Source organism: Pipistrellus kuhlii, unplaced genomic scaffold (genome assembly GCF_014108245.1).
Source record: "Pipistrellus kuhlii isolate mPipKuh1 unplaced genomic scaffold, mPipKuh1.p scaffold_m20_p_1, whole genome shotgun sequence".
Lineage (NCBI taxonomy): Eukaryota > Metazoa > Chordata > Mammalia > Chiroptera > Vespertilionidae > Pipistrellus > Pipistrellus kuhlii.
In genome coordinates, this window is record NW_023425404.1 from 6,862,501 (window position 1) to 6,874,867 (window position 12,367).

Genomic DNA, 12,367 nt, shown 5'->3' on the forward strand with positions numbered 1-12,367 from the left:
AAAGGGCCATAATTATTTCTGCTACTCAGTACAGAAAATTTTTATTTGAGTGAAGTATGAATAAAGAGACTTTGATTGATTTGGGATTTTCCTCATTAACACACATTAAAAACTAAAATTAAGTTAAATATATTTTAATTTATTTTTTCTCCATGTAATCATAAATGAGAACTACTATTTATGGAATTCCTCTATGTCATAGGCTCTGCAATAATACTGTTTCATGTATTTTATCATTTAATATTTACACTGATGTGTGAGGTGTTCCACAATGATTTTTTTCTTATCACTGAGGAAATTGAAAATTAGAGAGTTTAAGTAATTTATCCAAGGATCTTGCTCAAGAACTCTAAAACACACACACCCACACACACACACACACACACACACACACACTCATATCTTAACCACTTTGTCATATTGCTTCTCTGCATATCCTTTATGTTTAACTAGGGGCCCAGTGCACAAATTCATGCACCTTGCAAGGAACTGTGGGCTGCGAGGCGGTGGTGAGCACAGGGGTGGGTCTCAGTCCATTGTCTGCAACCCTCCAGCACCTCCCGTCATGCCCCCAGTCTCCTGCCTGCTGGCAGCCCTGCTCCTGCTGCTGCTCCCACACACTGACGTTGACAGCCCTGCTCGCACCCACTGAAGGCGCAGAGTGATTGGGGCTGGTGGCAGCAGCGGCTGCTGCCCCAATCACCCCACAGGAGCAGGGGGAGGTGGAAAAGCCCTCAAGAGTGAGCAGGGCTGGCAGCTGGCACTTGCACCTGCTGATGGAACCGAGTTATTGGGACTGGCACTGGGCACTGGCAGCGGGTGCAAGCAGGGCTAGTGCTGACAGTTGGTGCAAGCAGTGGCTCTAGCACTTGTAGCAGGTGTGAGCAGGGCTGTCTCTGGCAGCAGGTGTGAGAGGCGGTTGCTGGCCCTGATCGCCTCTCAGGAGCAGGGGAGGTGGAGAAGCCCTGAGGGATGACTGGGGTCAGCAGCCACAGCTCACACCCGCTGATGGTGCCAAGAAATTGGGGCTGGTGCTAGGTGCTGGCAGCAGTGCGAGCAGGGCCAGCATTGGCAGCAGTGCAAGCACCAGGCAGGGCCGTGGCATGCAGGAGCAAAGAATTTTCAGTGACCACCAAAGGCTCACTCCAATGACAGTGACCAGTGCCCCACCTTGGTCTGGTGCCTCTGCTCACCTGCTCCTCCATCCCACTGTGGTGACACCCACCATGGTTTGCATATGCCCCCTGGTAGTCAGTGCACATCATAGCGATTGGTTGTTCGGTTGTTTTGCTGTTTATTAAAATTAGCCTTTTATTATATATCAATAGGATACTGTCCCGGTCCTTTTATGACTATTCTATGTCAGAAGGCTATACATAGGCTGCAGAGGATATGGGTGTAGAACTGTAAACACCAGAAACACAATTCTCTTTTTTTCCTCCTTTTCCCAGACCTCCATTCTTCCTCTCTATTTTTCTTCTATGCCACATGGTCTGCCCTCCTATGGTTTAAAATATAATTGAGAGCCAGCATATATAATCCTCAAAAGTAAAACATAGAAAAGTTTGATAACATTGAGTAAAATAAGATGTAGAGGAAGAAGGTACTAATATATTTTTCATTTTATTATTATTTTTTAAATTTATTTTTTTTCCTGCTTCCCCTTTGCAACCGCTTCAGTGCCTGCAGCCCACGGGCAGAGGCCGGGCAATGGTTCGAGGCTGCAGTTTGCTCTGGCACGGGGCATATGAGAGACCCAGGGGGACGGGCCTGCCATCCATGGGAACCCGTGCCCCTTATATACTTTTTAATTCCCAAAACATTACAATTGCTAATCCCTTCTTAAAAATAGGAAAATAAAATTTTAAATAGAAGAAGTGAATGGAATGACTGGGGAAATCACAACGTGCCTTTGTTACAGTTTTTAATTCCTTTAAGTTTATTGAATGATTCAGATTTTCTATTTCTTTTTATGTCGGGTTGGATAAGTTGTATTTTTTTCCTAGAAACTTGTCCAATTTATCTAAATTTTCAAATTTAGAAACATAAAGTTGTTAATAATAAATATCATTAAATGATTTTATAATAATTAAAAAAAATATCTGTAGGCTCTGTAGTGAGATATCCCTTTTCATTTCTGGTTCATTTTCTTGATGTAGAGGACATTGTATATGAAAAAAAGAGTTACAGTTATTTGAGGACTAGAATTATCTTCCTCCAAGGAGGACTTACATTTGCCTTTAGTAGGTGGTTAGGGCACCAGCAATCTTAGATCACCTTCATCTAATTATAGGGATTGAGCCTGGCTGGCATGGCTCAGTGATTGAGCATCAACCTTTGAACCAGGAGTTCACAGTTAAGATTCCCCATATATGCCAGAGGTTTCAGGCTCCACCCCAGTAGGGGGTGTGCAGGAGACAGCCGATTCATGATTCTCTTTCAACATTGATGTTTCTATCTCTCTCATTTCCTCTCTGAAATCAATAAAAACATTTTTTTAATTATAGGGACTGTGATAATTTAAACTTTACCAGAGCTCCAAGTTTTTCCAGTTACTCCTTACTCTTAGGTGGAGCCCTTTGGGATCCCATCTAGATGTGTGGACATTTACCAGAGATCATGCCTGAACAGAACTTAGATTTTTTGCTAAACTTTATATATATTGTGTATATATATATACATACATATATACATATATATATATAATTTTATTTACTTTTAACCATCTAGCCCTATGGGGCTGCCAAAACCACTGCCCAAATTCTACCTTAATCATCTCTTCCAGAACCATCAACCACTCCTAGGATTCACCTCTCTGATTTCCTTTTCCTTCTTTGTTTCACAATTCTTTACTATCTTGATGGCTATAAAATTTAAATCATTTTTTATCTTGCTTTGTTAATTTGCCTCAGCAGAGATAGTTTATGTTATATGCATGTTTTGTGTATTTAAAATATATATATATATATATATATATATATATATATATATATATATATATATATATATATTCCTGTAAGCAAAGGTCCTTCACACTTTGTTTTTAATATTTGAAACATTGATCTGTGATTTCTTGGAGTCATTCTGCATGTGTTCATATCCCCCCCCCCCCCCCCCCCCCATAATATAAACGTTCTTTAGGGCTATGACAAGTGCTGAGTTGGCTGGGATCACCCAATTGGTCCACCAACTAGTATTAGAATCAACAGTAACAATAGGAGCTCCCGAAGGCTTGGTTATCGTTAGTCTGTCCTCTGGACGAAGCTCCTGAATGCTATATGTTTTGGACAGTTCTCTGGCATCTGTAGAGTGCCAGATGTCCTCAGAGTTTTTAGTAGCATCACCTCCAGCTTGTTTCCTCAGGACTCCTTCCCCACCAGGGTGCTCCTCCAAAAATGTGGTCAAATCATGCACCTTGTTGTGGTGCAGGATCGATCAGGTGCTCCTGCTATGGCTGTGCTTCTGGCGCTCTTTCAGGGTGTATGCCTGATGGTCTTGGGAACGAGGCAAGCCTCTGGCCCCGCAGACACCAGCGAACTGGGCAGAGCTAATAGCTGCAATTTTAAAGCCCACTTTCAGAGGAATGAACGCAATGTACCAGCTACTGAGTAGCATCACTTTTTGAGAAGTGAGGTTGTAAACTTAGAGCACAATAAAAGATCGACATGGAAAGTGCAGCCATACATTTACTGATATTGTTATCTAGAAAATGTCTTCTTGAGCATGAATCATTTTCACATAATTAAAAGTGTGCTAAGTGGTTTCTGCAAGTTACAAAAAACACAGTAAACATACAAAATTGATTCAAAACATTTTAAAATTGCACATTTCTTCCCAGAGCGGTAGAGCAATTATTGTCATTCAACAATGTTTTTGGAGGTTGCTTTTTAAAAATGTATCTTTATTGTTGAAAGTATTGCAGATGTCCCTGATTTTCCCCATTGACCTACCCATCCCCAGGCCTTCACCACGCTGTTGCCTGTGTCCATGGATTATGCATATATGTATACAAGTTCTTTGGTGAATCTCTCCCTACCCACCTCTGCCTTCCCGCTGAGATTTGACAGTCAGTTCCATGCTTCTATGTCTCTGGATCTATTTTGTTAATCTGTTTATTTTGTTCATTACATTCTATGTTTTGGCCTACTTTTATGTTTGTTAAAAACTGACATACCGTAAGCAACAAAAGGTGTAGAAAAAAATATCCAAATCACTTATCACTCTGAAGCAGTAATTTTGAGAGACATTAGCACTTAGGACCTCCTTTTCATCTGCCCTGGCCATCTCTTCCTCCTCTTGCCCTACCTGGGCCTCTATCTGTAACAGTTTTGCTTTTCTTATATTTCACCTTCAGTTTAACATCCATGAGTAATGTATCCAGAGCTAAGCTTCCAGGCAGAATAAAATATCGAGTGTTATTTCCTCGAATACTCAGTGTTTTCAGCTGTATGGGTTCTTGGTTCTTCAGGGTCATTGTCAGCTTTAAGATGAGGGTTAGAGGTCATTGTCACAGCTTTAAGTTGGGGATTCATGCTGCATCTATCTACATCTTTGATTATTTCATGGATTTGGGTTCTATAATTCGACGGTTACAGTTTCATGACTTAATTTCATAAAAAAAACCTCACAAGCTTTGCCCTAGCCCATTTGGCTCAGTGGATAGAGCATTGCCTGCAGATTGAAGGGTCCCAGGTTCAATTCTGGTCAAAGTCACATATCCAGGTTGTGGGCTCAATCCCCAGTAGGGAGCATGCAGGAGGCAGCCGATCAATGAAATCAATAAAAAAATATTTTTAAAAAATCTCACAAGCATCACCATCATGCTTTCAATCCAAGATTAAGTAAAACCTGACAATTGAGGGCTGAGGAACTGGAGTAGGAATGGCCAAAAACCTGGAGGTTTTGACAATCTAAAAATCAGGCTACCTGATGGCTCACTTCCTTAAGAGGCAAAAAAACATGATTGATTTCATTTCCTCTCTTCCTCTCCTCCCTTTCTAGCCTTCTGTCCCTTACTCCTTTCCTTTTTCCTTTCCCTTACATTACTAGATTTGGGGAAAACAAATATGCAAAAACAAAACAAAAAACACAAAACAAACCCAAACCAGAATCCTTTTGCTCTTAGTAAAGAAGACAAACAGACACAGGTGAGAAAACCCAGAAGCTCTTCAGTGCTGTAAAAGTTAGTGATGCTGACAGCATATTTCAAATCACGGGAGACAGGTGAATGGTGTTGAAGGTTGATCAGAGATGAATCAGCAAAGAGACACATTCTGTGTGACTTTGTGTTATGTTTCTTAACATTTTAAAAATAGATGTTTGTTTGTTTATTTATTTATTTATTTATTTATTTATTTATTTATTTTTAGAGAGAGAGTAAGAGAAAGGGATAGAGGGATAAAAAGATCAATGAGAGAGAAACATCATTGATTGGCTGTCTCCTGCATGCCCCCACTGGGGACTGAACTGGCAACCTGGCATGTGCCCTGACTGGGAATTGAACCTGAACCTGAGACCTCTTAGTTCATGGGTTGACACTCAACCACTGAGCCATGGCAGCAAGACTGTTCCTTAATATTTTTGAGCATCACTCTGAGATTAAGGATGTTGGGTTGATGCAAATTATGATCATCATGGCAAAGCAGTGTAAATTCTTGATTACCCCACTCATTACATAAACTCACTCTGAGGTTACTTGTACTTGTTTAGAAGGTTCTGCTGTAGCCTATGTATTTTTGTGATATCAACTTCAGATTGTTTTTGGAATCTTCTTTTGGAAGGTCTACTTTTCTTGTTCTTTTATATCACTGGACCTAAATTTCACGAGTGTACTTGTTTGATTAGGTCTTTGCAAATAAAAGCAGGTTGATCACTTGCATTTACCTGGTTTGGCTTTATGATCTCTAGATAGGCTTAGGACTATCTTTAACTGTCACCTTTATCTTCATGCAATGGTAATAGGTTTTTGAAAATTACTCTCAATTTTTAGATGTTTCTATTTCTCTCTCTAATTTGATTGCTGGAATACCTGGACTTGTAGTTGACTTTGCTGTGTTAAATAAGAAGGGATTGTGCAAAATAGTGTAACATAAGGAAATTTGAATGAAATATAATAATTTTTTTTTTAGGAACTGATCATTTTTGTAGTTTCTAGTCCACTGCTCCTGACTTTACATCATAATCCCAGTTCACAAACACATATGGGTGCACCCACTACCACCACCACCAGCACCACCAGCACCACCACCACCAATATACATCCCTTCCCTCCCCTGCTTTGTCTTACTAAAGTGAAGTATGGTAGCTATGGTTGTTGTCTGCCTATCATGTCTTTCTTTGATCCTTGCTTTCTAGAAATAGAAACCTTCTTTCTCATAAATTTATTCCATGTGATTCAAGTAGAGTTGAACCCCTTCACGCAGCTGACCACCCATCCACCATTCTCTGTATAGTCCTCTCAGAATTGTTAGCAATGGGGGCAGGAAGCTTAAAACTACTCGTGCCCATCTTGGCAAGGCTGTCTGTCAATAAAGCCTATGCCCAGGTAGGAGAGGGTGGGCTAAAATGAGAGTGGTAATCCCTTGGTGATATAGTCTTTTTCAGCTTAAATTTATTTTTTATTTTTTATTTTTTTTTTTACTATTTTTGTAAGTACTCAACTATTCATAAAATCATCCTGGCATATAAACTTCCTTTTTTTAAAAACATATTTTTTATTGATTTCAGAGAGAAAGGGAGAGAGAGAAATAGAAACATCAATGATGAGAGAGAATCATTGACTGGCTACCTCCTGCACACTCCCTACTGGGAATTGAACCATGACCTTCTGGTTCATAGATCAATGCTCAACCTCGGAGCCACGATGGGTGGACTCTTTTATAGCTTTAAAATGAGAGGTTGGTCCACAGTCATGTCAGTGGCTACCATACACTGAAATTTTAGTTTATGCTAAACTAGGGGCCCAGTGCATAAATTTGTGCACCTTGAAAGAAACTGTGTGCTGTGAGGCTACCATAGGCACAGAGGCAGTCTCAGCCCATCCTCTGTGCCCCCATCTGGCCCCTCCCACCGTGGCCTCCTGGTTCTCTGTCTGCCAGCAGCCCCATACCAGCCACTCCCACTTCTACCTGCTGACATCACTGGTCCACTTTCACCCACAATGGCACGGAACAATTGGGGCTGGTGTCAGCAGTGGGTGGGGGTGGCAGCTGCTGCCCCAATCACCCCTCAGGAGCAAGGGAGGTGAAGAAGCCCTCAGGGTGATTAGGGCTTACAGCCGCCACTTGCACCCACTGATAGCGATGAGCTATCGGGACCAGCGCGGGGCACTGGCAGTGGGTGCAAGTGGCAGCTCTGGTGGCAGCTGTGGGTGCAGATGGGGCCAGAACTGGCAGTGGGTGTGAATGGTGGCTCCGATGTTGGCAGTGGGTGTGAGCACCGGGTAGGACTGTGTTACGTGGGAGCAAAAATTTTCAGTAACTACCAGAGGCTTGCCCCAATGTCAGTGAGGGTGCCCCACCTTGGTTTGGCACCCTCCCCCCCACCATTCTACTGTGGCCAACGCTTGCCATGTTCTGTGAATGCCCCCTGTTGGTCATTGCACGTCATAGCGACCGGTTGTTTGGTTGTTTCAGTTCCACCATTTGGACTATTTGTATATTAACCTTTTATTATAAAGGATACATTCCAGGCATTAATTTCATTTAATATTAATGACAACTCTATGAGGCATATATTTTTATCTTTCTCCCACTCCTATAACTAAGAAAACTGAATACCACTGAGAAAAGCAGTGTAGAGTAAGCTAGTAAGAGAGATCAATTCATTTTAATTTCTTAATCACTATCACTTAAATCACTTAATTTCTATCAGTGTCTGGCTTAATGGTGAGATATCAAAAAGAATTGATCAGGTAAATAGATAAAGCACATCCTCTTTGACTTCAAAATCCATGGCTACAACCACCATCAATAACATAAAACATTATTGATGTGAGCAACTATCTAAACTCACTGAGTGGTTGGTTATCTAGGGGCGGCAGCGGAGCGGGGGGGGTTCCTAGGTCAACAAGTCTATGTTTCTAACAAATTTGAAATGATTAAAGATAGAAGCAAACATGTACTTCCCTCACCATTTATAAACACAAAACTGAATCTACTAGTTCTACTACAAGAATAGGTGAAATAGGCTTTGGGGTTTGGCCTGAGACCCTGACCATCCTCTGAAGAAAAAAAAAAAATGCATTCAAAAGTCTAAAGAAAACCCCCACACTCCACAGATATACAAGCAAACTTTTGGAATCTAGCCAGCTCAGAAACTGAACATACAGAGAGAAACATCGATGTGAGAGAGACACATCAACTGGTTGTTTCCAGCACGCTCCTGACGGGGCAGAGAGCAAACCTCAAACCCAGGTACATGCCCTTGACCAGGAATCCCAGGGTTACTATTTAAAAAAGCATTCTAGATGCAGTGCAGAACTTTATGGCAAGAAAACTCAGTGCTTATTTAGTTTCTCAAACAGAGGGATTTAGGTTGTTTGTGAGGTCCAATTTCTATGTTCCAAAAAATAACATGTGACTTAGGTTTTGAATTTATATCAAAACATGGATCATGATCCTAATACTCAGAACCAGACCACTCCTGTATTTATACTGCATAAACAGATTCTAAGAACTCTATCCCCAACACTTAAATCACCAGTCTATGGAACTGAAATGAAAATTAGGATCAGGTGAAGGTTTATGTTTAAGGAACATCTGATCCAAAACAAAATGAAACTTAAGGCTTAAATTCTGTTCTTCCTGAGACTCTAGTTTCTCCCTGTCATTGCAATTGGCCAAATCTCTCTGTGTGAAGAACCAGCTCTTTGGAAAGCTTTTAGGAAATAGCTTTCTGAGATTGTCTTCTGCTAACATCCCATGACCAATAGCTGCAGGAACTATGACCAAGTCTCCAAGTCATTTACGCCTTCTACTTGATGTGGGAATTCTACGATCAGATCCCTTAGCTTCAGTTTGGTTGCCAACCCTGGTCCCTTCCAATGAAATTGTGGCAATTAGAGCACGTTAAAGAGTCCAGTGGCACTAACTGTGTAGTTAGTTCAGTGTAACATTCTAGGCTTGTACTGACAAGTCCAGAGGGGTGTTAAGGATGAGATCAAGAGGACAAGTAGGACCTGGAGAAGGAATCTATTGAAAGCTATTTTTCCCCCCAGAACTTTGGCTGGCTTTTCATATATGTGTACACACACACACACACACACACACACACACACACACTATATATATATATAGTCTATGTTTCTAACAAATTTGAACAAGTCTATGTTTCTAACAAGTCTATGTTTCATAACAAGTCTATGTTTCTAACAAATTTGAAATGATTAAAGATAGAAGCAAACATGTACTTCCCTCACCATTTATAAACACAAAACTGAATCTACTAGTTCTACTACAAGAATAGGTAAAATAGGCTAACTGCGCATGTCCCCTCCCCCTGGCCAGGCTGGCCGGACCCCACCCATGCACGAATTCATGCACCAGGCCTCTAACATATATACTGAGTGGCCAGATTATTATGCATTCAGAGATCACAATAATCTGGCTGCTCAGTGTGTGTATGGGGGTCCCTCATCCCGGCCTCACCCTCTCGCAGTCCAGGACCCCTCGGGGGTGTCCACCTGAAGGCTTAGGCCCGCTCCCTGAGGGATCAGGCTTAAGCTGGCAATCAGACATCCTTCTGGCAGCCTGGAGGATGGTTTTCCAACTGATGGCTTAGGCCCACTCCCCACCACGGCCTAAGCGGCAGTCTGACATCCTTAGCGCTGCTGCGGAGGCATGAGAGACTCCTGCCACTACCACTGCACTGGGCTTGTGGCTGAGCGGAGCTCCCCCTGGGGGAGTGCACTGACCACCAGGGGGCAGCTCCATCATAGTGACCAGTCAATCCACCGTTAGGATCAATTTGCATATTACCCTTTGCAGTGTTTCCCAAAGTGTGGTATGCGTACCCCCAGGGGTATGGGAAGAGTTTGGTGGGGGTACGCGTTGCACCGGAGTTTGGTGGGGATATGCACTGCACCGTGCTTAGCTGTGCCTGATTCTATGTTCTCATGAGTACGAGGGGTACTCAGCGTTACGAAAATTATAGAAGGGGTACACATATGTCAAAAGTTTGGGAAACACTGTATAGGATACACACACACATACACATAGTCTCATTTATCCTTCCTTAAATCTCCTAGACACAACTACCCCTGTCCCATTCTGGACTCTTACACATCAGAAAGATATTTGTGCCAGGCTGGTGTGACTTGGTAAATGAGCATTGACCTATGAGCCAGGAGGTTAGTTCAATTCCCGGTCACGGGGGGCTCCATCCCCAGTAGGGGGTGTGCAGTAGGAAGCGATTGAGGGTTCTCTCTTGTCATTGATATTTCTTTCTTTCTCCCTCTTCCTTCCTCTCTGAAATTAATAAAAAGATATTTTTAAAAAATAAAAGTGTTTTCTGTTTGTTTATTTTTAAAGATACTTGTCATTAGTTGACTCAGGAGACTTCTAAGGTCATGGATTGGCTGCTAATACCCAGCCACTCTCTGGTCTAACCCATAGGCTCAGATCATCTCGTTTCCCCCTGGGGACACAAACACTCCATAAAGGCAGCTCCTCTGGTGCTCTGAGCAGGACCATCCTGACATTGTTTTCACTCTTTTTCCAGGCTGCAAGCAAATGAAAAACAGCTCCATCTCACAGGAGCGCTGCAGAACCTTGATATAGAATAGATCTCCAAATTGGCTTTTAGACTGAAATAATTGACCCAGTTAGATATTTTTGAAAGATTTATTTACTGCATTTCTCCAATTAAGATGAATTTTATAGGCCCATCTTCCATGGGTATATTTGTTTTAATCATGAATTAAATAGTATACCCTGGCTGGTGACTCAGTTGGATGGAGCATCATCCCAAATACCAAAAGGTTGTGGGTTTGATTCCTGGTCAGGGCACATTCCCAGGTTGCATGTTCAGTCCCCAGTCCGTGTGTGTGTGTGGAAGGTAACCAATCCATGTTTCTCTCTCACATTGATGTTTCTTTCGCTCTGCATGTTCCTTCCTCTGTCTCTAAAAATCAATTAAAAACATACCCTCAGGTGAAGATTTTAAAAAAAGATTAGTGCACATTTTCCCTCTGCACAAACATCATGACCCATAAGGTTAACGCGAGAAATCCTTTTATCCGGAACTAGGATTATACACTATTCCAAATCAAGCCACAAAAACATAGATGATGCCAGACCACCAAACAGTGTTTTCTCTAAAAGGGCAGAGTAACTACTATCACCCCGTGGGCCATACGCGTGGTCCGGTGGGAAGAGCAAGCTTTGGAGGATGGAGTCCGAGCTCATGGGCTGTGAGGTCCAGGTCCATCACTTAATCTCCCGGGAACCTGGTGACCAGTGTCAGCAGGACTGGTTAACAAAGCTCTTGACTCACAAAAGGGGAGCCATACATTTTCCCTGGCTTGAAAACTCCTAGAAGACAGGACCTGTATGCTTAGCTTATAGCAACAATGTTTATCACTATGGCGCTTATCCAATAAATCCTATATTAATTTGTTCATCAGAAAAACACCTAAATGCATCTACCATCATATATACCTGTTAAGATTCTCCTTGCAAAAGCCACAGAGGGGGGGAAAATTTTTAATTCACATTTTTCAAGGGGGCTTTTTTTAGTGTCATTGAAGCAAAGAAACATTTGTTTTCCTAGAAGTTACTATATATGACTAAATATTCTAATTAGTATTTCTCTTAGGCCATAAATGCTGTACCATAATTTTTAAAACTCGATAAACTACTGTAAAAGATGGTTCTTTGAAAAAATTAATAAAACAGACAAACATCACAGCAAAGTTAATTAAGAAAAAGACAGGAAAAAACACAATACTAGTATATATAGTTGTATTAGAAATGAAAAAGGGGCTACAAATACTGTGCATATTTATAAAAAATAACTTAAGACAAGGAATATAGATCTAAAATTTTTCTAAAACATATATCTTTTGTTTTTAAGAAGTGAAGCAAGATAGTGCCGTGGTGAATCTGGTATAGCTCCTACTGCGAGGACAGGTTGTTTACCCTCTTTAAGCCTTTGTTCATTTGTAAAATGAAGGTGGTAGTGTCCTCACTACTTATTTACAGGGTTATTATGACATCGGTGGAATTAATGCTGTACAGGCAAAAGCAATTTAATCTAAGGACTTGCTATTGACCATTTCACCCAAGTCCCATAGTCATTTAAGGCAGAGGACGAATTGTTTAGAACTCTTATCTGCTGTTCCCTTAGTCCTCTTCCTATCATTCCTAAC

At 41.5% G+C, this 12,367-nt stretch overlaps 1 protein-coding gene, 1 non-coding gene and 1 pseudogene across 3 annotated transcripts in view; all 3 read right to left on the reverse strand.

Moving 5' to 3' along the window:
* TSHR (thyroid stimulating hormone receptor) overlaps positions 1-12,367 on the reverse strand; it is a 92,268-nt gene that overhangs the window by 57,172 nt on the left and 22,729 nt on the right. The gene's annotated exons all lie outside the window — the stretch shown is intronic.
* Positions 1,662-1,793, reverse strand: LOC118710485. The gene has a single exon (XR_004985421.1). It is a non-coding gene; the product is annotated as a small nucleolar RNA SNORA42/SNORA80 family (small nucleolar RNA).
* Positions 4,247-4,614, reverse strand: LOC118707372 (annotated as a pseudogene).